This window comes from Acartia tonsa, chromosome 13 (assembly GCF_053477335.1).
Source record: "Acartia tonsa isolate MP-2025a chromosome 13, ASM5347733v1, whole genome shotgun sequence".
In the NCBI taxonomy this organism is placed as follows: domain Eukaryota; kingdom Metazoa; phylum Arthropoda; class Copepoda; order Calanoida; family Acartiidae; genus Acartia; species Acartia tonsa.
The window spans coordinates 44556083-44582720 of NC_137272.1; the positions used below are offsets into that span (position 1 = coordinate 44556083).

General features: G+C 33.6%; 1 protein-coding gene and 1 long non-coding RNA gene across 11 annotated transcripts in view; one reads left to right on the forward strand and one right to left on the reverse strand.

Annotated features, from left to right (window-relative positions):
* Positions 1-26638, forward strand: part of Vha44 (V-type proton ATPase subunit Vha44) — a 328302-nt gene that overhangs the window by 84824 nt on the left and 216840 nt on the right. The window lies entirely within an intron of this gene.
* Positions 22608-26638, reverse strand: part of LOC145335495 (uncharacterized) — a 30807-nt gene continuing 26776 nt past the window's right edge. Inside the window, exons 4-5 of the long non-coding RNA XR_013885234.1 lie at positions 23479-23648; positions 22608-23237 (exon numbers count right to left, since the gene is read on the reverse strand). This is a non-coding gene — a long non-coding RNA (uncharacterized LOC145335495). The remainder of the gene's footprint in view (positions 23238-23478; positions 23649-26638) is intronic.

The following is a 26638-nucleotide window of genomic DNA, read 5'->3' on the forward strand; positions in this document are numbered from 1 at the left end:
ATATCTGTGTGTGTGTGTGTGTGTGTGTGTGTGTGTGTAGTGTACTGGTCTGTAATGTTGTGTATATGAGATAGTGAGTGTGTACTGGGATAGTTCATATATTTGTGTGTGTGTGTGTGTGTGTGTACTGGTCTGTAATGTTGTGTATATGAGATAGTGAGTGTGTACTGGGATAGTTCATATATTTGTGTGTGTGTGTGTGTGTGTGTATGTGTGTGTGTGTGTGTACTGGTCTGTAATGTTGTGTATATGAGATTGTGTTCATACATAGGTTGGTTCAGGATTATAAGTACATATATGTGGAAGTTTATGTGTGTGTATGTACCAGTCTGGATAGTTGTGTATATGTGTGTATACACAGCTATCTAAAGGGATAAAACAATGACCGATAAAATGAAGTACATCCCGTATGATAATACACAAATAAGTAGTAGATGAAAATTAGTGGTTAAAACGTTTGGATACCCAACTTGATGAACGAACCAATCAAAGTTCACTGAAGTCCCAAAACTATGGGGACCTGTGAAATAAACAGTCCATAGCCCCCGCTTTCTCTGGTGTGTAACAGTCTGTAATGCTATGTGTTTTAAAAATGGATATAGTATACGTGGATATATTGACAGGGGAAGAATTTGTCATCAATTTAGGTTGCTAATAATCATATGGAACTCATTCATTAGTCAGTTCGTTCATACAGCAGAAAGGTAGTATTTATGCTAAAGGAGGTGTGTGGGGGGTGTCGAGTTTTAGCCAGCTGCGATTATAATTTCATTAGAGTACATGAAAATCTGGTGCAACATCCAAGTAATAATATATGCATTGTTTTAAAGTAACTGCGTTAATAATAAAACAAGGATGTCAACATCTATAAAAGTGAAGCTCTGAAATGGTGGGACAAACGAACATTTACATTTGTAGAGTTCAGAATTAAATAATCAGAATTTAAATGTATAACAGTCGAAGAAAAATTGGATCTACTGCAGTTCACGGTAAAATATTGCTGGTAAGCAATATTTCCAAAAATCTATGAATTTTAAAGGCCTACAAATACACTGGAATAGCTAAGATCCAATTATGCACGGGGAAAGCTTCACTGAAGAAAAAACGAGTAAAATAGGTCTTTTTCGCGCATTTTTCTGCACTGCGAGATGATTATGCATTATTGATTTATGGCCATTTCAGATTATTTGTAGGCCTTCTTATGCCGCTTAAAACAGTGTGTGGGCATGATCTTTACGTTTAGCCGTTTGGCAGCTAGCAGCCTTTAACCCCTTATAGTCGGGCCCCTTGCCGCACCTTAATCAGTTATCTCAGTTCCTATTAGAGCTAGAGGGCTAAAAATTGTGCAAGTCCCCTGTGTTATGATGAATTTCCGACCTTAAGTAAGTCAATGTCAATTTTCGCTTCCTTCACCCTTTTATTTAACAACCTTTGTTTTTAGGTCCTTTTTTACTTATAATTTTCAAACGGCTGTAATTTTTTTATTTTTGAAGCTAGAATAAAAATTTTTTGGCAGAAAATGTTTATCTTTATGTAAATTTTATATTTGAAATATCAAAATATAATTTCAGCGGCCGCATCTGTACTTGGCAGCTGCCAGCCGCCGCAGTCGGCGGTCGGTGGGAAAACGGCGGCGGATCTTTATGAAATTATATGACATTATGTAGACATGTAAGATGAGCTTAACTTTGAAATTTGAAGTCTCTAAGTCAAAAATTGCGGCCACAGGAGCCTTTTAAAGATTTATGGAGACCTGGAGGATCAGGACCTGCAGGATCATACCTGGAACTTAAAATTGACTTGAACACCTGTATTTAATATGAGGATGTACTACTTGAGGATATTTTAGTATTTTGGTAAGATAAAATGCTTTGTTTAAGTCAAAAAAATATTTTTGCTCTTTACCTGGATGACCCTGCCAGGTTTACTGGCATCCTGTGCCCGCCAGGATGGAGATATTCAAAAAATTTCAACTCTCAGTTATATCTCATACCCACACTAAAAAAGTCAAGCAGTTTGGGCTCTTTATCTTTCACACACAGAAAATGAGATAGAAAAAACCGGATGGGGGGGCGTTCAACGCCCCCCCCCCCCCCCCGACCGTTGAGGGTTAAGATTCATAGATTTTTGGAAATATTGCTTACCAGCAATATTCTACCGTAAACTGCAGTAGATCCGAAAAATTAAAATTAAACTTGTTGAAAACTGCTTAAATACAAGATAATATCTAAGGACATATTTACATGTTTAGTACTTGATTATAGCGATGCTTCGTTTATAACATTTACTTTGTTATCATAGAAATCAGTATTGAAAAAATCAGATCAATCGGATTTTTTATGACATAAAAATTTGTTTAAAATGGCCGTACGGACATTCTGGTTACGATTATAGAGTTGATATGCTTTCTAAATCCACCTAACTACTGCAGGAAACACCATGCACTAGGACAATTTTAACATACCTAACCCAACGTATAAAGCTATGCATTCCAGACGGACGGACGTACGGACCCTAATTATAGAAAAGCTTCGTTTTTAAAAAGACGTAATTAGAAATTCAAAAACAAAAGCTAGGTTTATAAAAAGATAAAAAAGATTTATTTAATTAAAGTTACTCTTTATTTCACTTTGTCCGTCCATCCATGTGTCTGAGTCAGTTATATGGAGGAAATGTGATTTTCTCAGCTCCTGTTTAAGATACTAGCAGCTACGCCCCTAGACATCTCTAGGGACATTTGAGGTAAGGGGGGGGGGTAAGGGGGTTGTAAGTCGCCTCCTTTTCCAATTAAGTTTTTAAAAAAAAAATTTTGGAGGGGTCCTTTCCAGGGTCATGTTAAGTGTTTACATCCTTGTTTGAACATTGAATGGCCTTCCTGTCTGTTTTAATGTACAATCTTTCTTTTCTTATCTTTGTATTTTGTAACTAAGCATTTTAAATAATTTTTTTCTGGAATTTCAATTGAGTATATGATATTATTCACGTTTTTTGCCGGATGCATAATTTTTATCAATGTTTTGTTTTTCTCCTCAACACAAGAGGCTTCGCCCGTATAGGCCTCTAGGAACACTTTAAAAAGGGTATGGGGAGAGGGGTGGGTAAGTTGAGATAAAAGATCTTTCTGTTTATTGGCTGTGTTGATATTCTCATTACCATTGGTTGATTTTAAAAGACTCAATTGAGAGTTGACACAAGGTCAATGCAATAGGGAAATAGTTATTTAACCCTTTCTCTCTCTAGTGTTTTACTCTAATGTCAATATTGATTCCCTTGCTTTCAAGTAGATATTTTTTTCTGGAGGGGGGTATTTTCTTATATTACTCTCATGAAATTGAAGTTATCCTCCCCAAAAATAGTTAAAAACCATCTTGGGATCTATAAGAAGCTTCATTGTAAAACAAACCCATATCAGAATAGAAGTTTTCAATGCAGAAAAAGCAAATAGTCACTCTAATACTTTTATAAAGATATCAACGTAAACTCGTTCCTCAGCCACAAACCAAATAGCCTAAAACCTGCTAATGACCTTACCCACAATTCCCTAAACAGCATGGAGTCATTAATCCAGTGGTTTACAAGACTTTACTGGACATACACTTTAAAAGTTCAATTAATATTTTGATGTCAAATCTCTGTGTTTTGTACATTTTAATGAAACTATAAAAAAACGGACTCTTAATTTACTCGTCATCAATAAACTATTTGTTGAAATGGCAATAAATATTTATTTAATAAAACGTAATTAGAAATTCCAATTAAAAAGCAAGGTTATGTAAAGATAACAGAAAAAGTAATGTGTTTAAAACCTGAACTTTATTGTGCTCATTTTGTTTGTAATTAATAATAATAATTTCTTATAAAACGTAGTTAGAAATCCCAATGCATAATATAGTGTACAAAAAAACATGAATTGATACTATATGGATGTTGCACCAGATTTTCATGTACTTTTATAAAGCAATCACAGTGCATTTGAAGGGTGATCTGACTTTTGTGTCAGAACCTGAATTAGGACATTTCATTACCCTAGGTTAAGTAACTTCATTTCACTTTTCAATAAAATCCAAAATGCAGCCGTTTTTGCAGGAGGTATCATTTTATGTAAAAAATTTAGAGGAAAACTAAACAAGTTTTACTTATTTTCTACTTCTATTTTCAACTGAAGAAAAAATCCTCTTGGGTATATACATAATTGTTGTTGTTACTTAATCTTATCAAAAAAAAAATTAAAACTAACCCATAATAGCTGATATTTCATTTTGTTTAATATGGATAAAATGAAAATCTTTTTACTTTCAAAGAGCTAAGATCAAAATTTCAAAGCTCTAAAATGTTGTTCATAAAAAATAATTAGCATTTTATAAGGACTTTTGCATCCATCTTCTCATTTAACAGGAAAAAAACAATAGAATCTAAAAAAAGCATCCCCTATGGTGATACACAAAATTACTCCTTCTTTATTACTTTGGGGACTAGTGTAATAATAAACAACCCAATGTCCCCTTCCCTTCTGTTTTTTAATAATAGCGAAGCTTTTCTACATTCTGTCAGTCCGAACGTCCATAGATGATAGCTCGTTAATTTAGGCATGACAGAATTGTCCTATCGATTTCAAATTGGTAGGATAGTTCCTGTAACAGTTAGGTGCAATCTAGAAAGCGGAGCAACTCTATAATATTATTACATACAGATTTTGATTAAATTTACATTTGATATAATTATCCTTAATTCCTAGGACGGTTCGACATAATGATAATAGCTATGCATCTCTAAAATTTAGTATTGAAACATAACTATGGTCGTTTGTCTGACTATTTAGTTTGTTGAGCTTCACTTTTGTGGATGTTTCCATCCTTGTTTTTATTATAAGCAAACATTTTCTATCCTATTATATAAAGTAGTAAAGTTTTATTGTCTGAAGCATAAGATTTCATTAACTACTTAATTGATTAAGTTCTCATTATAAGAGGAAAGCTTCATATAGGTTCTGGGATAATTTAGGCTGTTTATGTTTAGATTTCAGTCTTGAGATTGTTTTAGGCTTTTTCTCTGCAGATTTATTAACCCTTTAAAAATGCCTATATGCCAGGGGCGTAGTCGCTAGTAAATATATTGGGGTATGTTTGAACATTTTAAAATCAGTTAAAGCTACTGTATAAGCAAATTAAATTAATAATGACTAAAGTTGTCTTCATAGTAAGAATTATGGTCTTGTAATTATTAATTTTAGATCGACTTTCTTTTATCATAACTTTTTTATCATAATTTACCTATTTGATCATTAAATTTTGAATACTTGCACTAAATAGTATCTAATTTTGAGCTGTGCCTTTTAGGATGTTGTCATCCTAGTTTGTCAAAAAGAAATCTCCAAATTTATTTACTTTATAGATTAGAGCTAGTGCAGTAGCTATTGACAGCTAATAGTTATTTATTTACTTTATAGATTAGAGCTAGTGCAGTAGCTATTGACAGCTAATAGTTATTTATCTACTTTATAGATTAGAGCTAGTGCAGTAGCTATTGACAGCTAATAGTTATTTATCGCATCGTATTATAGACAGCTCTCCAGGGATATCAAAATTTAAAAAAAAATATATAATTAAAACTAGTTTTGTTAGCTCCGAGGGGCCGAATAACCAGGATTTAGAGTAGGATCCCATAGTGTAGTGGTTAGCGCACTACGCTGTGGTTAGGAGAAACCGAGTTCAAGTCCCCACATAGACTTTGCACTTGGTTGACAAATGCTGTCGCAATTTGTCAGATTATGATCACGCAACCTTCCCTAAGATGCCCTAGGGTTGTAAGGGGGGAGATTTGTAGAAAGTTAGGAATCTACAAATCAAGCAGCTATAACCATGCTTTCCCTCATCCATACTCCTCGTATGAGAGTGCCATTAATTAGGGTGGCTTAATATGGAACACCTGCCAAAACTCTAGGCCAGGGTGATGTAATAATTGAGTAGCTTCCACGAGAATTGCGGGTCAGCTTGTAATGTAGCATAGAATGCAATCAGCTGTGCGCGAAGCTTACCAATCTAAGATTGGCCAAAAGATTCTCACTTCCAGTCTCCGTGTGCATCTGAGTCCTAACTTCAGAGAATCATGGCTACAACAACAACAACAACCAGGATAAGAAAACTGTTATTAATTTTACATTTTTTTAATATACGAGTAGAAAATTTGTCTGTAATACGATGCCATACTTGAGGACTGGTTCTAATCCAGCGGATATTAATAACAATACTGAAAAATAATAACATAAAAAAACAGTCAAAACGAACACAGTAATAGTGTCTGACTGATTATGACGTAACAAAAAAAATTAGCCAATGAGAGGGCGCTATTGACCAATGGTAAAATTTATAGTGGCCTCTCATTGGCTAATTTTTTTTGTTACGTCATAATTAGTCAGACACTATTACTGTGTTCAGTCAAAACCTACTTCAATTCTTTTATTTGTACATTATTTTTTTGAAATTATTTGTAAGGATGCGTTTTATTTTATTTTTTAAACTAGTGGCTTTAGCCCGCCATAGTACTTGGGAGATTTGTTTTAGGCAACCCCAACATTATGGAGTAACTTCACTAATTATCCTATTTTATAAAGTAGTAAGTGCTTTTTGTCTGTCCCAAAGGATCTCGCTAACCGCTGAACCAATATTATTCTCCTTTAGAGTGAAGCTTCTTATAGGTCTTGGAACGGTATTAAACTATTTTTTGGGAGGGTGTCTTTACACCTCTCCCCCCCCCCATAAAAAAAAATATTTTTTACTCTTTCGAAACTCAAATTTAAAATGGGATGAGGTCGACTTTTCCCCCTCCTACCTTAAGTGCCCCTAGAGGCTTCTAGGGGCGTAACCGCTAGTTATTATTATAGCAGTAAAATGTATTAAAAATATAACTGACCGTTTGACGTCAATCAAGGACACGTTAAAAAGTGTTCACTTTTTAAGTAAATAAATCATAGGAAAACAATAAAGTTTATACGTAGCTAGGCTTCTCTATAATTCGCGTTGTATGTCCGGCAGTCAGTCAGTACATAACGTTATGGGGGAAATGATATTTTCTTGGCACTATTTAAAATAGACAGCTGAAATTTTCAGTGAAGATTTCTATGGCATATGCAATTCTAATAAATGTTTTGTTCGTCTGTCTGTCGTTCATGTTTCAAAAACCAAAAAAAATGTTGTCACATCCTTGTTTTAGATATCAAGGATTGACGTCAATGAAGGGCACGTTAAAAAGTGTCAATAAAGAATAAAAGTTTATCTTAATCATGAAAAACAAGCGTGATTTTTAAAAAAACAAACATTTTAAGGATCGTAGCTATTCTTTATAACAAGAATTTGTCCAACCGTCATATCGGTCTTGAGCAGGTTAATGCTCAGTTAAGCGCGCAATTCCAGGGATCTTAAGGCATAAGACAATGACATAAGACATCCCCAATGTCCATTTTACAAACTTTTGTAGATTAAAATTGAACCAAACAATAAAATTCAATAAAAATACACCAACGAATAACATTTCGTAAAAAAAATTTGGTTTTGTAGTATCATTCTATTGTCCCCTCTTTCTTTGTCTTTATATTGGTGTCTTAAATTTCACTCTTATGTTGTAAAGGACTGACTGAATGACGGACAGGCAATGTGAATTATAGAGAAGCATCGCTACTACAAGGTTAAAACTCTGTATCATACAAAAGTGTATCCTATCCCCCTCCCCCCTGGCAAAATTAAGCTAGAAGAAAATTTATTTTTGCAGAAAATGTTTATCTTTATGTAAATTTTAAATTAGAAATATCAAAATATAAATTTTAGCGGCCACAGCTGTTCTTGGCAGCTGCCAGCCGCCGCCTTCAGGGGTAGGCGGGAAAACGGAGGCCGATCTTTATGAAATTTTAATATGTTATGCAGACATGCAAGGAGCCTTTTAAAGATTTCTGGAGACCTGGAGGATCAGGACCTGTAGGATCATACCTGGAACCTGAAATAGACTTGTACACCTGTATTTAATATTAGGAGGCACTACTAGAGAATATTTTAGTATTTTTGCTTTTTACCTTGATGACCCTTCAAGGTTTGCTGGCATCCTGTGCCCGCCAGGATGGAGATGGGATGTAATAAATACGATGACAGAAGTTGGAGTTATTACATATCTCGGAATTCTTAAAACCTGTTCTCCCCCTCTCTTTTTCCTTCCCCCTTTCTTTGTGTAACTCTTGATAGTCTATAGGTGTTTATACAAATGCATAAATTTTTTTCATAAAAAATGACATCTATTTGGTTTTCCAGTGCAATTTAGCTTTTTTAGGTACAGGGAAGGTTTTTAACTATTTTGGGAGAGCGTATCTCCACCCTCCCAATTAAAAATCCCCCCCCCCAAATTTTTTTTAATATTCCTTATAAAACTCAAATTAAAAAGTAGAAGGGCGGTTGACTTATCCCCCTCCCACCTTAACCCATTCGTGACAAACTGGGTTAAATTGCCCGGTTACCAAAAATTAAAAAAAAAAATCGGTTTCTGGTTTCAAAGTTGCATCATTCTCTGTGCGACTCCCACCTTTACTACCATGCCTTTTTTTTCCCCCCAAAGGAGAGATTCTGACTTACTTCAGTTTGCCAAATCGATATTCAAAATTTGAAAACCACGAAAAACGAGGTGATTTCAAAATAGGGGTCCTAACTTTTTAGTTTTTGTAATAAAGTAGCTGATTTTTTTCGTGAAATTTAAAGATTATTGCCAACTACATCCATTTGTGAATTGTTTTCATTCAATTTATTTTATTTTATATGTTTTTTTTATTACTTTTTACTGATTATAGTCGCCCGTTTTGTATCAGGGATACATATTTAAACCCGGTTAGGTTAGGCATGCAAACCCTCAACATAATAAATTTGGAAAAAAAATAATTGAAATGAGTAACTAAAGTGAATTATAGGGAACTAGCCACACGGCCCCTAGGGCCTTTAGGGGCTCTATATTTGAAGATATATGAAAGGGCTGAAAAATAACCCAGAACCATAACCAGAATTCCTAAAACCCTTTAAGAACTGATAAAAAGCTTCACTGTAAAGGAGAACCTTATTGGTTGGATAGATAGATAGATAGATCTAAAGGGATAAGACAATGGACGATAAATTGATGTAGATTTCCAATGATAATACATCTCCCCCCCTCGATTTTGATCAAGGAAGGTTGTCAAAATAGATAATTTGAGAAATACAGAGTAATGTAAAAACGTGCGTACGAACATACCATAATTATAGAGTATCTGCACTACAAAAATTTCATATTTGTTTCATTGGACAGCATTTAAAAAAGGTAATTCTATTTAAAAACAAATATGACACATCCAAAGGTAGCGAAGTACAAAAAAAACATGGATGAACAAATATAAAAAGTGAGCCATATAGCGTTCGGTGCACAAGAAAATAAGCATTTAGTTCATATAATGAATTTTCTTTGTAAAGTTCTCTTAAATGATTCAAAATAGTCTAATTTGACTAGAAATACCCCCAAACAGTGGCGTGCGAACCGAAGGGGGCATTTGGGGCAATCGCCCCCCCCTAGCGACCAAAACGCCCCCCCTGCCCCCCCCTAGCAACCGCCCCCCCTGCCCCCCCCTAAATGTTGAAAAATGCCCCATTTTGCCCCCCCCTGGTCAACAAAAATGCCCCTTTTTGCCCCCTACCCTACAAAAAGCAAAACTATCCCAGTTTCCAAAAAAAAAGATCAAGAAATACTCAACAAAAAAAAAACAGACAGTTACTATTCATTTAAACCTTACAAAATTTTTTAATTAGTGTACAAATTAGGTTATAATCTATTTTCAATGAACATAACAAACCAGGTAATAGGAAGTATTTTATTTTGTATAATATAAACTTTTTACCAAAGAAATTTTGTACATCCCCAATGATGATACACAAAATTACCCCTTATATAGATTACAATTAGTGGATGAAATGTATGGAAACTCGACTTAATTAACCGACCAATCAAAATTCCATTAAAGTCCCCAAAGTTGTTGAGCCAAGGAATAAGAAAATTTTATATGAAATATTGGGGACTAGTGTAATAAATAGCCCAAAAACCCCTCCCTCCCTGCACATTTGAAGAAAAAAATTTGCGCTTCGCGCTCTTCCAAATGGTTTCTGCTTTTTATCACATTGTATATTTTGTTTTTATTTCTATAAAAACATGTGTAATAAGATATATAAGTTTTCCAGAATTTTAATGTTAGGGGGAGATTTGAAATCTGCATCAAATTTTAAGGATTTTTATAAAATTCGTTTTTTGTATAATTCTTTATCTAAAAGCTGACATGCATTTTAAGTTAATTAATTTTAACCAATAGGATAGGTGGATTTTAAACTACCTGCGATCTAATTGGTTGAATGATGTACGCCATCCAATCAGAGCGCAGATTTTTTAAATCCACCAATCACAGATGCCAAAATTAATTAACTTAAATTGCATTTCTGCTTTTAGATAAAGAATTATAGAAAAAACGAATTTTATAAAAAATCCTCAAAATTTGATGCAGATTTCAAATCTCCCCCTAACTTTAAAATTCCGGAAAACTTATATATCTTAATGTGTAAACAACAAATATTTAATCAAAAAGTTATTTTATTTAAAAAAGAAACAGTGTTGATATTTATCTAAGCCTTTTTCTCAACACTTTATGTCTGTCTAAATAGATAACTATATATGATGTCATTTTATTTTCAGGATAAGTTTATCATTTTTTTGTGTACATACCCTTACAAAAAGACTTGTTTTTTATGGCAATTTTCATTAAAACCCTTAAAACTAACTACACTCTATATTCCTAACTTGATAAAATACGCCACTCTTGTTGTCTTTAATTGATTTTAGTAAATTTAGGGAGTAAATATTTTTAGGTGCGCTTCACGCACCGCCCTTAATCAAAAATTGACAGAGTTTTAAAGTGCCATTTAAAGAGGGTAGGATATGTTGATATAACTTTTTAGCTTATCTATAATTCACTATGGCTGTCAGTACGTAATACGGGGGAAATGTGATTTGTTCAACTGCAATTAAAGATAGAAGGCTAAAACTTAATGTTAACATTCCCATCATTATGGAGTATAATTAACTATTAAAAATTCATGGAGGTTGGACTGCTTTTCAGGACGTTTTTGGCTATTTTTGTATCTTTTAAATTTCGGGTATAGTCCCTTTTGTGACATTGCCCCTTAAGGTGCATTTCGTCGTATTTTCACAATAGCTTTTCACCTATTTATAGCTCCTGCGGGGCCAATTGCCTAACCCTGCAGGGAAATCACCTGACCAAACTTAACCTAGAATCACCTATTAAAAGCTACTATAAAAATACGACGAAATGCCCCTTAAGAGGCGTTGCCACAAAAGAGACTATACCCCAAAGTTTTCCATATTTCTAAGAGATTTTTATATCTGTAGATGAAAGGGCAAGTAATTTTTTTTTATTTTTTACATAGTTCTTTATATGTTTGGTTTTTATGGTACGATAAATTTTTTGTGGATTATAATATTAAAAAAATAAAATTTCTTGCTGTTTCGAGCAACCAGTATGTAATTTACTTTGACTGTCATCACACAACATACAGGAAAAAGGATTTGTGACTTTTTCTACCTAAAATATATATTTATTTCAACAGACGCTCTTTAAATCTACTTGTCTGTATTCTTATTAATGATTTTTTGTGTTTTGCTACTTAAAGATGTTGTCATCCTTGTTGTCATACAATAAAGAAATATTTGTTTTACATATTAGGTTAATTTTTGGTAAATTATTTCCAAAATGAGTGTTTTTATCTCCCCCCCCAAATTTTTTTTAATGGGGTTATTCATCCTTCCTGCTGAGATTTTATAACATCCCCTTCCACCCATAAAAAATGATTTGTGGTGGGGGTGGGGGGGGGGGAGGTTAAATTATCTTCTGTACTTTTTTTTTGAAGATGCTTTCTAGCTCCCTTTCCTTCGGTCATTGCAGGGTGGGGAGAAGGGATGGGGGAGAAGAGAGGGGGGGGAAGAGATGTGGGATATAGATGGCAAATAGGGATGGGGGAAGGGATGGGGAAGAAGGGATAAGAACTAGAAGGCCCATAATCAAATAATCCCACCCCTTAAAACGCCCTTATTTAAAATTAGTATATATAATCAAAATGCCCCCTTCTAAAGCAAAGTGCCCCCCCGGGGCACTTTGATTTAGGGGGGGGCAAAATTTTACAAAATCTTCAAAACGCCCCCCCCTAGACAAAGTGCTTCGCACGCCACTGCCCCCAAAAATTTGGCAGTTTTCGGCGAGTGCGGCAGTTCGGCAGATATTTATCAATAATTTTAGGGTTTTATACAGGGACAATGATTACCCCCCCCCCCGCAAATGAATTTTTAATTGTTATTCTCCCTCCCACCAAGAAAAAAGCTCGGACGGACGTTTTTGCCTCTATGATTACCTCCCTGATCCCCCCCCCCCCTCCCAAAAAAAAGCTTGGACGTCCTTGGTTCTATATCCCTGTTTTAGAGTCTTAAAGCATCACCCCTTACTTATCAGTTACCTCATACGGGAGATTATACTGTCAACCCAGGATAACTATAGGGAGCAAAATCTCTCATTTACTGCTGGGAGGGAGGGGACAATGGGCCGTTTATTACACAAGTCCCCAAAGTTTTTTAATAACGTTTTCTTTTTGGGTTGCTTTACAAATTTGGGGACTTTCTTGAATTTTGATTGGTTGATTCATTAAGTTGAGTGTTCAAACATTTCAACTATTAATCTATTAAATCTACAGAAGGGGTAATTATGCATATCATCACTTGGGATGTACATCAATTTACCGGCCATTGTCTTATCCCTTTAGATCCCTGCTTTTTCTTTCCAAACAGCCAGGGTGTTAGGTAAAGTTACACCCAACAGACAACCAACATGTTGATTGCACGTCCTTTGTCTGGAAGTTCCATAAAGTTGCTCCAGGGCATTTTCCTTACACTAACTATTAATGTCATGCACCTGGAATTTTTCACGTCTTTAGTTATGACGGGGTGTTAAGGTCACAGTTATTCCAGAGGACCAAAGCTTCTCTACAACTAAATTAAGAAATATATGTTTTTTGATAATTGTAACTCATGTATGTGTACCCAACTCTATATCTTCCTTATTTTTATGTTTATTGTAGCTGCCTTTATATTGGGAGGAATGGAAGAAAAAGCCACCTACAGAAACAGTCAGACATAACCTAGTTTTAATAGAGTATCTGCGCTACTTATGTAAATATTTTATCACTTACCAAGCTACGAATGTCAACGACAAGGCCACAGTTATTCCAGAGGAGCAAAGCTACTCTACAACTAAATTAATTAATATGTTTATTGATAATTCATCATACATATGTGTATCCAACACTATATCTTCCTTATTTTTATCTATAATGTCTGTTTGTTTGTACCAAAGGATCTCGAAAACCACTGAACCTATCCGGTTCTCCCTAACAGGGTAGGTTTATAACTATTTCGGGGGGAGGGTACCACCACCCTGAAAAGAAAAATCGCCCCTAGAAAAAAAAAATGTAACCCCCCCCCCCCCCATAAAAAAAAGATAATTAAAAGGCAAAGTCCTTGAAAGCAAAGCTTCTCTATAACTAAAATAATAATTATAAAACAGAATAAATGTGCCTAATTCATGAGTACCTAACACTATATCTTCCTTACTATGTTTAACTTTTTTTCATTTTTATAATCATATTTCAAAATGAAAGTTTTAAAATCAGTAAAGGATTTACACAAGTAAAGCTGGGAATAGTTATTTCTCGCATCGTATTATAAACAGCTTTCCGCGGATATAGAATGTACAATTATAAGATTAAAACCAGCTTTGTTTTGCCCCTAGGTGCCGTACCTCTCACGAGATTGTTTATTCCTTTGACACTGTACATAATTATTATTTGGTTGTCCTTAATTTTTATTCATATTTAATTTTATTGTTTGTATATGAATAATTAATACCTGTATTATAATACTATTATTATCACTAGCGGCTACGCCCCTAGAGGCCTCTAGTGGCACTTTGAATGTTTTTTTATTTAAAATATTTAATTAGAGACATAACTGGTTTATGTTTCGTTCAAGTCTCTTTTTTGGGAAGGGGTAATTTTTTTCTAGGGGTGATTTCTCTTGGGAGGGTGGTGGTACCCTCCCCCAAAATAGTTATAAACCTTCCCGGAACCTATGAGAATCTACCCTGTAAAGGAGAACCCGATCGGTTCAGCGGTTAGTGAGATCCTTCGGTACAAACACACAGACAAACAGACATCCTGTATTATTATTTGTAATGTGTGTCATAAAATAGATATCTAATCTAATCTTTAAAAAAAAGTCACCGGCTAAAAAACTGGTTTTAATCTTATGATTGTACATTTTTATATTCGTAGAAAGCTGGATATAATACGATGCTAGACATAGTTTTTTTACGTATGGATGAAAGCCGCTTCTAATCCACCGGATTCGAATGAATACAGAAAAAAATATATACCCATAACATGGTCTAGTAAAAAAGTAGCTTAAACTTATAAAGATAAATATCTTAACACTGACCTAAGGGGTTAAATAACTGTATTTCCCTATCCCAATGACCTTGTGCTGACTCTCAATTGGGTCTTTGAAAATCAACCAATATATAGTGTGGAGAATATTAACACAGCCAAGTAGAAGAAAACAATTTGCTAGCAGACGAAACAGGTCATTAGAAAAGGGGTAGAGGTATCTGTATCTGTACATAATATATTATATATTATAATGTAAATGTTTTAATTTTTACCTTCTAAATAAAAAATAAAAATAATTGCTAATTATCACGCCAGTAAAAAATCAACTAAAATATGCATATCCCTTCCTTATCTTCCAGTTTAATTTTTAATAATACGTGGCTGGCAAATAAGCATTCAGTCACCTGGATGTGGGTGCAGCTAGCACAAAAATAAGCTGCTGTCACTGGGGCACATATTAAAGGTGGCAGCTGTGTCTCATTACAGTTGCGGCAGCTGTGTCTCATTAGAGTTTCGGCAGCTGTGTCTCATTACAGTTGCGGCAGCTGTGTCTCATTACAGTTGCGGCAGATGTGTCTCATTACAGTTGCGGCAGCTGTGTCTCATTACAGTTGCGGCAGCTGTGTCTCATTACAGTTGCGGCAGCTGTGTCTCATTACAGTTGCGGCAGCTGTGTCTCATTACAGTTGCGGCAGCTGTGTCTCATTACAGTTGCGGCAGCTGTGTCTCATTACAGTTGCGGCAGCTGTGTCTCATTACAGTTGCGGCAGCTGTGTCTCATTACAGTTGCGGCAGCTGTGTCTCATTACATTTGCGGCAGATGTGTCTCATTACAGTTGCGGCAGCTGTGTCTCATTACAGTTGCGGCAGCTGTGTCTCATTACAGTTGCGGCAGCTGTGTCTCATTACAGTTGCGGCAGCTGTGTCTCATTACAGTTGCGGCAGCTGTGTCTCATTACTGTTGCTGCAGATGTGTCTCATTACTGTTGCTGCAGATGTGTCTCATTACAGTTGCGGCAGTAGAGCCTCAGCTAAAGGTATTTAAAATTTATTTCAAAATAAGGCTAACGGTGTTCTTTGTTCAATAAGACACATTGAGGGAAACAACCTGTCAAATAAAAAGTCAGAATAATTTATTGAGTAGAACTTTGAAGAAAAAAATCACAACAAAATCAGCTTTTTATCTTAGAAGTAAAAAAAAACATTTCCAAAAATATGTTAAGGGTTGGTATAATTAAATTATAGTTGATAAAAAAACCATATTTTACATGATTTTATTCGACTAAATTTGTGAAGAACAGTCTATATTCCTTAGTTTAAGTGAACTCTACGACAAGTAAGATACGTCTATAGGTAGCTCAGCCATTACAGTTAATAAAGTTTAGAGAGAAAGAGAGAGAGAGAGAAATAGATAAATAGAGAGAAAGAGAGAGAGAGACAGAGAGAGAGAGAGAGAGAGAGAATAGCGAAAAATAGAGAGAGAGAGAAAGAAAGAAAGATAAAAAACTATGCTTATACTAAAGTAACAGGATGTCTGTTTGTCTGTGTGTTTGTACCGAAGGATCTCGCTAACCACTGAACCGATCGGGTCCTCCTTAACAGGGTAGCTTCTCATAGGTCCCGGGAAGGTTTATAACTATTTTGGGGGAGGGTACCACCACCCTCCAAAGAGAAATCGCCCCTAGAAAAAAAATTCCTCCTCCCCCCTTTTAAAATCTAAAATAATAAAATTGGGTTATAAAATTCGACTCTCTTCAAATGCCCCTAGAGACCTCTAGGGGCGTAGCCGCTAGTATATATAAAAAGTAAAGAGTAGTTATGCTTTGACAACAGCTTATCTGCTTATATGAAGATAAGACAAAACAAAATTTAACATTTTCCTCTGGATTTGATTCATATCCGGTGGATAGATACCAGTTCTTTATTATTTCCGCATCCGCGGCCAACTGACTATGGAACGATAAACACAACCTTGGTTAAATAATATGTATTTAGAACGTACAATATATTTCGGGCTATATTTCACAAAAAGTACCTTATTGAGCATTGAAACCCCCCAGTCCACCTTCCATATTCTTAAGTTACTCATTTATTGGTTAGTACTTTACTCCAGTAGTACGGGTGGGGATGGGGTATTTTTAAGCCAGCTGGAATTACAATTGTATGCGAAAATATGATGCAACATCCTTAAGTAATGAGAAGGTACCCTGTAAAGGAGAACCATATTGGTTCAGCTGTTAGCAAGATCCTTTGGTACAAACAGACAGACAGACAGAGATCCTAGTACTAGATCCAATAGCAACAAAAAAGGGGACAATTGTTTCTTTACAAAACTATACTATCAAGTAAAGTAAAGTAAAGTAAAGTACTGATTACCCCAAACAAATTACCTCCCCCCCCTTAAAAAAAATTTACCCCTCCCCCCAAATAAAAAAAGCTTGGACGCCCCTGCCTCTATGAGTCCTTAGATTATAGGGACGTAACCGCTTGTCTATAATACCAAGTAGAACGATGTCTTTCTGTCTGTCTGAAACTTAAGATCTCAGTAACTACCGAAACGATTGGGCTCTACTCTTCAGGTCATATACCTACTGGTCATGTGATGGTTTTAAACTATTTTATTGGGGAGGGTACACCCCTCCCCCCAAACAAAATAGTGCTTACTTTTCAGACTAATTTAAAAAAAGGAGGTTGGCGATTTACCCCCTTTCCTCAATTACCCCTATAGGCCTCTAGGGGCGTAGCCGCTAGTGTATAATTAATTATTAATATATTAATATTTTTGAGGGGGGGAGTTGAGCATTATAAACAAAATTCCGCAGATATAAAAATATTTATAAACCTTTCCTGGACTTATCAGAAGCTACATTGTAAGTAAAGGAGAACCATATCGGTCCAGCGGTTATCGAGATACTTCGCTACAGACAAAAAAGCTAACTTCTTTATATAATAGGATACAAAAATTTTATAATTATCTTAGATATGACAACTTTTAGAGTTGTTGTAGTAACAATAATAAAAAAAGGTTGACAACATCCATAAAAAGCGAAGCTCTGAAATGGTTGGATATACGGATTTGGAACATAAACACTTGTTGTATCACAACTGAATAATCAGAATATAAATGAATAAGAGACAAAGCAAAATTGTGAGTAAATTTGTTGAAAAACTTCTTGATACAGGATAATGTTTTTGGACATACTTACATTTTAAGACTTGATTATAGAGTTGCTTTGCTTATCATATTGTACTTTGTTGTCCCCGGAATCAGTATACCAAAAATCAGAACAATTGGATAATTAGATCACATAAATATTTGTTGTTAAAAAGTAAAAAATCAACATGTTTAAAATGGACGTACGGACATTCTGGTAATGATTATAGAGTTCCTACGCTTTTGAAATCGTACCTAACTACTGCTGGAACCATCATGCAAGGTTTGAAATCGATAGGAAAATTCTAACTTGCCTAAATTAACGAAAAAAGCTATCCGTTACGTATGGACGGACGTACGGACCAACCCTAATTCTAGAAAAGCTTTGCTTCTAAAAATAGCCAGTTGTAGTTCTGCCGGTTGTAAATAATGATACACTAAATATTCACTTTTGTAGATTACTTGAGGGGTTGAAACATTTTGACACTCAATTTAATAATCAACCAATCAAAATTAATTAAAAGTTGTTAAGTCAACAAATATGAAAACGTTATTATGAAACTTTGGGGACTAGTGTAATAAACAGCCCAATGTCCCCTTTCTCTCTTTAAGTCCATACAATACAAATGACTAATGATAGGCCAATACACAGACTAAATTACCAATGGCAGGCCAGTATAATTTTAATTGACAAATGGTAGGCGTCATTTTTTATAGGCACTATAATGGGGTTTCCAAGGTTTTTGATTTCATCAAAGCGTTTTATAAAAATGGTTAATTCAGAAAAACTAGTTAGACATTTTTAGGATTCTTTTTTAAAGCAAATTTTCAGGGTTGATCCGTCGGTACGTCGTCTGCCCGAAAACTTGGTAATAATACAATTTAAAAAGTGTAGCAACTCTATAATTGTTACCAGAATGTCAGCACCTCCATTTAAAATATGCTGATTTTTAAATTTTTTAACAGAAATTTGCATGTGATATAATTATCCCATTGATCTGATTTTTAGCAGACTGATTCCTAGGACAACAAAGTAAAATGAAGCATCTCTAAAATCAAGTCCTAAAAATGTAAGTGTTTCCTCTAAACATTATCCTGTATTTAACCAGTTTTTAACAAATTTATTTCAACTTTTACATTACATTTACATTCTAATTAATCAGTTCTGACAATCTACAAGTGTTAAGGTTTATTTGTCCTAACTTTTCAGAGCTTTGCTTTTATGGATGTTGTTTTTTTAGTTTAATGAAAATATTTAAATGTCCATTTAAAAATGTTAAGTAGACTTTTTTATTGTTTTTAAAGATGAATTATCTAAATTAAATTAAGGGATAGTGTGATTAAATATTTTGAAGTTTAATTGTTTATTTCAATGTATCTATTTAGTTATTTACAATTAATATAGCAAAACACTGATAACAGGGATCTAAAGGGATAAGACAATGTCCGATAAATTGATGTACATCCCCAATGATGATACACAAAGTTAAATTTGCTGGATGTGTAAATGGCAATCCCCCTAGTGGAAGTCATAATTATAAAAAAAAAATATTTTTTAAGTATCAAATTCAACTCCCCCCTTCTCCAGTGCCCCTAGTAGCATAGCCGTTAGTGTAATATAAAAAAAATAAGATTTTTATCTGAAGCTAAATATTTATAAGAATCTACCTATGGACAAGATTGTCAGTAGTAATTAAATTACGTCAAATATGCATATAAAAAAAGCGCAACCTTTTATTTAAATCACGCAACTTCTAACCCTCCAAATATAAATTTAAAGTTATAGAGTGCAATTAAAAGCCATTTTGTTTAAAAAAGACATTAAATGAAAACAATTTGTAGAATTATAATCCCAAATATCTGTATGGATCAAAACCACTTGCAAACAAAATGAATTATAGAGTAGTGGAAGTCATAAATATAGAAAAAAAAGATATTTTTAAGCTCTTATTTTTCCCTAAAATACATATTATATTATACATTATTATCAAAAAATTACATTATATACAAATTTTTCAGAAAAATATATATGATCTTAAAGAATACTACACTTTTTGCGATTTCTTATTAATTTGGAAGAATTTTCCACCTCTTGAGTTTGTAAGTTATCATCCTCAATTAGATTGAGAGCTTCTTTAGGTTGACTAAATGTATCTATTTTCCCATCATAAACAATTATTGCAAACTTTGGTTGTGATCCCCAGATTATATCTCTGCTACGTGCTTCACATCCATTTCTGTATCTCTGACTCCAATTAAAATTTATGCTTGTCTCATTATCTGAGTAATCTAAAGTAGAGTACCATCCCCAAGCTGCAAATTCATGTTTATGATCAATATTCTCAGCAGCAAATACAATAATATTCCTTGCTTCCTTGAAATAAATTTCAAATGAATAAAAGATATTGATATAATTGATATGTCTTGGCTTGTTTACTAGATCTTTAATTTCAACCTCATCATGGTAGCTCCAAGATATTTCATCATATTTTCTAGAAATATTTCTCTTCAATTCTTCATAAAGCTCTTTGTTTTCTAATTTGATATTCTCCATAACTTGTTTCTTTCTTTCTTCTACATTCAAACTAAGAAACTTCTTTGTATTCGCTTCTTTCATAATATTCTTAGAAATTCTCTGGTAAGTTACAATCACAATACTCTCATCCTGGTCCAATAGTTTGTACTTATCTAATATTGCCATAGTAATGGCACTAATATCATGTTTATCTTTGTTGTGATATTGATAACAATCTATAGCCTCTCTTTCAGCATATATAAAGTCATGTAAATCTTTATCTTCAATTGCTCCGAATTTGTTTCCTTCAGGAACTTTCTGTCTTGAAATAATAATCGCAAATGACATTGCTCTAAGTATCATATTTCGTATCCAGATATTAACATATCCTTCTTCTGTAATATCATCAATTATGATAATGTTTCTAGCTTGAGCACCCTGGAATTCCAAGAAATGTGTTACTAATATTCCTTCAGGTTTGTTCATATATGCTTTGAAGTCTGAGACAACTGGTCTAGTTGAGGAAAAGTGTTTCTTTAACAAATCAAATATTGAGTTGTAATGTTGAGTTGTTAATATAACTATACCTTCTTGTGGTTGAAGTGAGAAATATTTTTCTACTGCAGCAATGGCTAATATGCCAGGTGATATAATATGAATATTATGATAGTAATAAATATGGCTACCAATGACATTATTGTCAGGAAGCTTAGGAGGTGTTTTTGAATTTAAAGCTTCAGAAAACTTGTGTATGAGATGGCTGTTTCGTAAGTTCTTTGTTAGATTAAAACATAGAGCATTGTGATTCTTTATCATAGTTTCTATCCACTCTGATCTCTTTTTCATAAAGCCATCATCTACTTTCATAGTCATGCAAATTGTTTTCACAGAGCCAGGAAATTCACAACTTCCAATTATCATTTCATCAATGAATAGGTGATCATAAAGATTGTCTCTAAAGAATTGATTTATTGAATACAAAATTTCATCAGTATTTTTAATTGACAATTTAGATATGCCAATAAGATCTTTAATAGTAATAACTCTTACATTAGGATAAGATTCAAACTCCACCTTAGCCATTTCATCCATAACAGATGTTGGGTTTGTATAATTGTATTCTTTATAATAATTTGTTATTGCTGTTAAATCAATGTAAAATATTATATCTTTGTGATTAACAGTGGCACACTTTTTTGCTCTTTCTTTTAAAACATATGTTTTTCCAGTACCATAGTCGCCATCTATGATAAGGAACTTGGCTGATGAGTTAACTGCTTGCAGTTGTTCATTGTTTAGCATGTAAACAGGAACATTATCATCTATTGATATTCCATCAGACTTTCCTGTCAATGCTTTCTCAACTTCTTTGCTAATGGTTAATGGATCAGATATAAATTGGTTAAATCTACTTGAGCCTTTAATGGATATGTGATATATCAGTTCAGCAACTAGATCTTCATATACTGACTGATCATAATTATCAGATGTAACAAGCTTGTGATCAGTTATCTGCTTCAACCAAGTTGTTACTTCATTAACATCCTGTAGAATGAATTGCTGACAGTTGACACAAGGTATTTCTGCACCTTCAACAATCTCTAAGTAAGGAACACATGCGGCCCTCACAAACACCCAACCTTTGGAAAGCATTCCTCCAAATAATTTCTGCATGAAGGAAAAGTGCTGTCTTGTTTGATCTGAAGCATCATTTAGCAATTTGAGTTTATCTCCTTGATCTTTAGGTCCAAGTTTAACCTCTATATTGATGATAACATTATGCTTAGGAATTATCATGATAGTGTCCCATTCAGTTTTTTTTTCTTGAAGGCTAAAATTATAAAACTGATACTTGTAATAGTTTCTTAGTTTATTATCAGGGATCTTGTATAGAAATGTATTTTCAATTGTATTAAAACATTCTTTGTTCTTGTCATTTTTCTCTTTAGACAACTTTTTTCTTTTAGAACTTGGACTAGAAGAACAAGGATTGTGGTTTGAGCTGTCAGTGTTGATATTCTGGAAATCAGATTGATTGTTCTCAACAACTATTACCTCTTGCTTTGATTCATTATTGAAACGTTTTCTGTCTACCTGACTTTTTAACACCTAACATAAATGAAGCTCATATTTTACATGTTTTAAAATGTTTATTTGTTGTAATATTAAATGATATTAATTATGAATAATAAAAAAAATAAAACTTGACAATAAAAAGTCAAAAGTGATTTTTTTAGCAAATTTGACAATAAGTATGTTAAAGATATCTCAAATGAAAAATATATAATTGATCAAAATAAAAAAATAGTTATGCCATAAATGATTAAGTGAATCTAAGGTTTAAAGTAATATACAATTTATCAAATGAAATATGAACATTCCTGTTTGAACAACCAGTTATCTGAGCTTTGAAATTCCATCGAATTTTCCCTCCACTTCAAATGTTCATCAATACAAGACTTTAGTTTCTCTTCTTCAACATCTTCAATGCCAAGGATCTCCTTTACTTTTTTCTCATACTGATTAAAATCTGCATAATTATCCTTGCCTCTGGTATCTTTCCCTTTTTTGGCTAATTGTTGGATACAATCTCCAGATTGAAAGCTGTTTATGATGAGAGCTTTCATATTGGATTTTCTTGCAGTATTGACAAGCTCATGATGTAAACATTCTTCAAGATATTTATCCAAAATCTGAGAATCTTGTTTTTTCTTTCCCACTTTTCCTAACACAGTTGGTTTCTTAGGTGTTACAAAATGATTTGGAATAGCTATTACCTTACAGTCAGGATCAAAATAATAATCAGCTACTTTCTGTTTTATCTCTTCAATTTTTTCTTGAACTAATAGTCTTTTATTGTCTCCTGCAGGGCCATGGAAGTTTATACTCATTTTACTAAATTCTTCAGCTAAATTCAATGTTTGAGAATCTTGTGAAGATAGGGGATATACCCCAAATTGAAGGACACAAGTGCTTGAACAAGTTGGTACTAAGCCAGCTCCTTCCATTTCACAATCTAAAATCAATATTTTTATAAGTAATATATATTTAAATCATCAAAACTATCTTGAACATCTATATTCCCCCCAAAATGAAAATTGATTGATTAAAATTCAACAGGTTTTATGTAATCACAATACTCCCCCCCCCCTTCCTTAACTACTGATTCTAAATCATTGATAAAGTTACACTAAATATCCCTTCCTGACATAATATTTTTTAATTTTTGTAATCTTTGATAAAATTACATCATATACCTGCAATTACACCAATGTATTTTTTACAGATTCTAAGTGTGATGGCAAAATCTACAGTTGTATAGGCAACTTCTTTTTTTCTCTCACCATCAAGGACATTGAATTATTAATAATCTTTGTATTACTTAGATAAGACCCCTGTGTTTCCATGCCTTCATGTATGTTAATACCTAAACAAATATTAATAACTTTTATGGTATACTGTGAATCCAATACAAGTTGCTACGCCCCTAAAGTCCTCTAGGGAGACTTGGGCATAGGGAGGAGTCGACCACCCCATATTTTTATTTCAGTTCTAAAAATAAAAAATAAATTTCTTTTAGGTGGGCAGGTGATTTTTTTCTAGGGACGATTTATCTTGGGAAGTTTGTGATATCTTCCCCCTAAAATAGTTATAAACCTTCTTAAAGGAATTTACAAGAAATATACCGCTTTAACTGCTGAAAGACTGCCACGAGTAGACCCAATACCCAAAATTTGAAGCCTTCAGCTTCCAAAACAAAAAAGTTATAGACATTTCAAAATCATATATTTAGTATAATGAAAATTTTGAAAGTTTTTCATTGCTAATAATAGAATTTTCATTATTAAAATACGTCGCCTAGAAAGAAACTTATAAGCTGATTTTTGGCAGAAGTTTATGATGCCAGTAATTGATAATATTTTACAACTAGAGTTGGCTCGATATAATTATCTCCCTATTGGCTAGTTTTCTATATGCATATCTATTTCTCAATAAATCTATTTTCCTCACCCGGCATTACTATCTAAAAGAAAGTAAATATTTAATAATTTAAATGATTTTTAAAAGATTTTTTTAAATTATATTTTTTTCTTTACATTACCATCACCAAAGGGTTAATGATGATGATTACAATTTTAGTTTAATATTTGAACATACAAAATTCGCGAGTCGGCTCCTATTTTTTTCTGGCTCCCAATATCGAATCTCATATGTATATTAGTAAAGATTATAAGCAAATTTACATATATAATCCCAGAATTTTGGGAGCCAAATAATGTCTTCAAAGGCGATTTTTTTCAAAGATTTTTGGTGTTTAGGAGCCACTTTACAAATTTGATATGTAACGGTAATAAAGATGTTAAAGATAAGAAAGTATTGTTTATAAATAATTAATTACTCTTAAAATACTAGAAAAATATACTGCAAAAAATCGCGCAACCTATTATATTTGTTAATTAAAATCTTGTAAACGGCTTGAATGATTGTTACAAAATTTTATTTATTGAGATTTATGTATTTTAATTAAGATCTATAAAACGGCTAAATCACACATCTTATTAACTATTCTGTAAATCAATCTATCTGTCTGTATGTATGTGTTAACAAAGATCTCATAAACAGTTAAATCACACTTTTAACCGCTGGACCAATCAATACAAAATTTTCAGGGAAGTTTACTGTAGGTCTCGGGTTGGTTTTCAGTTGTTTTGAGGGGGGGGGGGAGTGGATATTGTCAACTAAGATCTCGTAAACGGCTAGAACGATTATTGCAAAGGGGAGGGATGATTGTCAACTAAGATCTCGTAAACGGCTGGAACGATTATTGAAAAGGGGGGGGTCGGTGATTATAAACTAAGATCTCGTAAACGGCTGGAACGATTTTTGCAAGGGGGGGGGGGGGGGGTGGAGATTGATAACTAAGATCTTGTAAACAGCTGGAACGACTATTGCAAAATTTTTAGGGTGGTTTTAAAGATCATAGGTTTTATGCTATTTTAATGGGGGATGCGACACTAGCTCTTTAATATTTTTTAATAACACAACCTGTACTTTTTATCAATCTGTATGTATGTGTGTAATGTATGTCAACTAATAAGATGCTGTTATAATACTTTGGGTACCGCATTAATCTATTGTCCCAATGTCTAATAAGATACTGTTATAATACTTTGGGTACCACGGTAATTTTAAGTCTCCAATGTCTAATAAGATGCTGTTATAATACTTTGGGTACCGCGGTAATTTTAAGTCCCCAATGTCTAATTAGATGCTGTTATAATACGTTGGGTACCACGGTAATTTTAAGTCCCCAATGTCTAATAAGATGATGTTATAATACTTTGGGTACCACGGTAATTTTAAGTCCCCAATGTCTAATAAGATGCTGTTATAATACTTTGGGTACAACGGTAATTTTAAATCCCCAATGTCTAATAATATTCTGTTATGATACTTTGGGTACCACAGTAATTTACAGTCCCCAATGTCTAATAAGATGCTGTTATAATACTTTGGGTACCGCGGAATTTTACAGTCCTCAATGTTCAATAAGATACTGTTATAATACTTTGGATACCACAGTAATTTACAGTCCCCAATGTCTAATAAGATGCTGTTATAATACTTTGGGTACCGCAAAAATTTACAGTCCCCAATGTCCAATAATATGCTGTTATAATACTTTGGGTACCGCGGAATTTTACAGTCCCCAATGTCTAATAAGATACTGTTATAATACTTTGGGTACCACAGTAATTTACAGTCCCCAATGTCTAATAAGATGTTGTTATAATACTTTGGGTACCGCAGTAATTAATAATCCCAAATGTCTAATGGGATGCTGTTGTAATACTTTGGGTACCGCAGTAATTGATAGTCCCCAATGTTCAATAAGATACTGTTATAATACTTTGGATACCACAGTAATTTACAGTCCCCAATGTCTAATAAGATGCTGTTATAATACTTTGGGTACCGCAGTAATTTACAGTCCCCAATGTCTAATAAGCCATACAGATAATGTGATCTAAAGCAGATGTTTAATGATCATACAACAACAAAAAAGTTATAGAATATTTAAATTTTCTGTAGCAATATACAATTGCAATTGCTTGTTAGACAAAGTGATTTAAAGCCAGAGAGAGAGAGAGGACAATAGGCTGTTTATTACACTAGTCCCAAAAGTTATAGGATATTGTTTTTTTTGACATTGTTAGAGCTTCCCTGAAAAAAAACAACCCTTTCAGACAAGCAATTTCTAATTTAATGTTATAAGCGAAGCTTCTCTATAATCAGGTAAGAAATATGTAAATATGACCTCAAATATCCAGGAATCAGTTCTGACACTCTATAAGTGTTAATGTTTGTTTGTCCTATCATTTCAGTGCTTTGCTTTTATGGATGTTTTTATCGCTG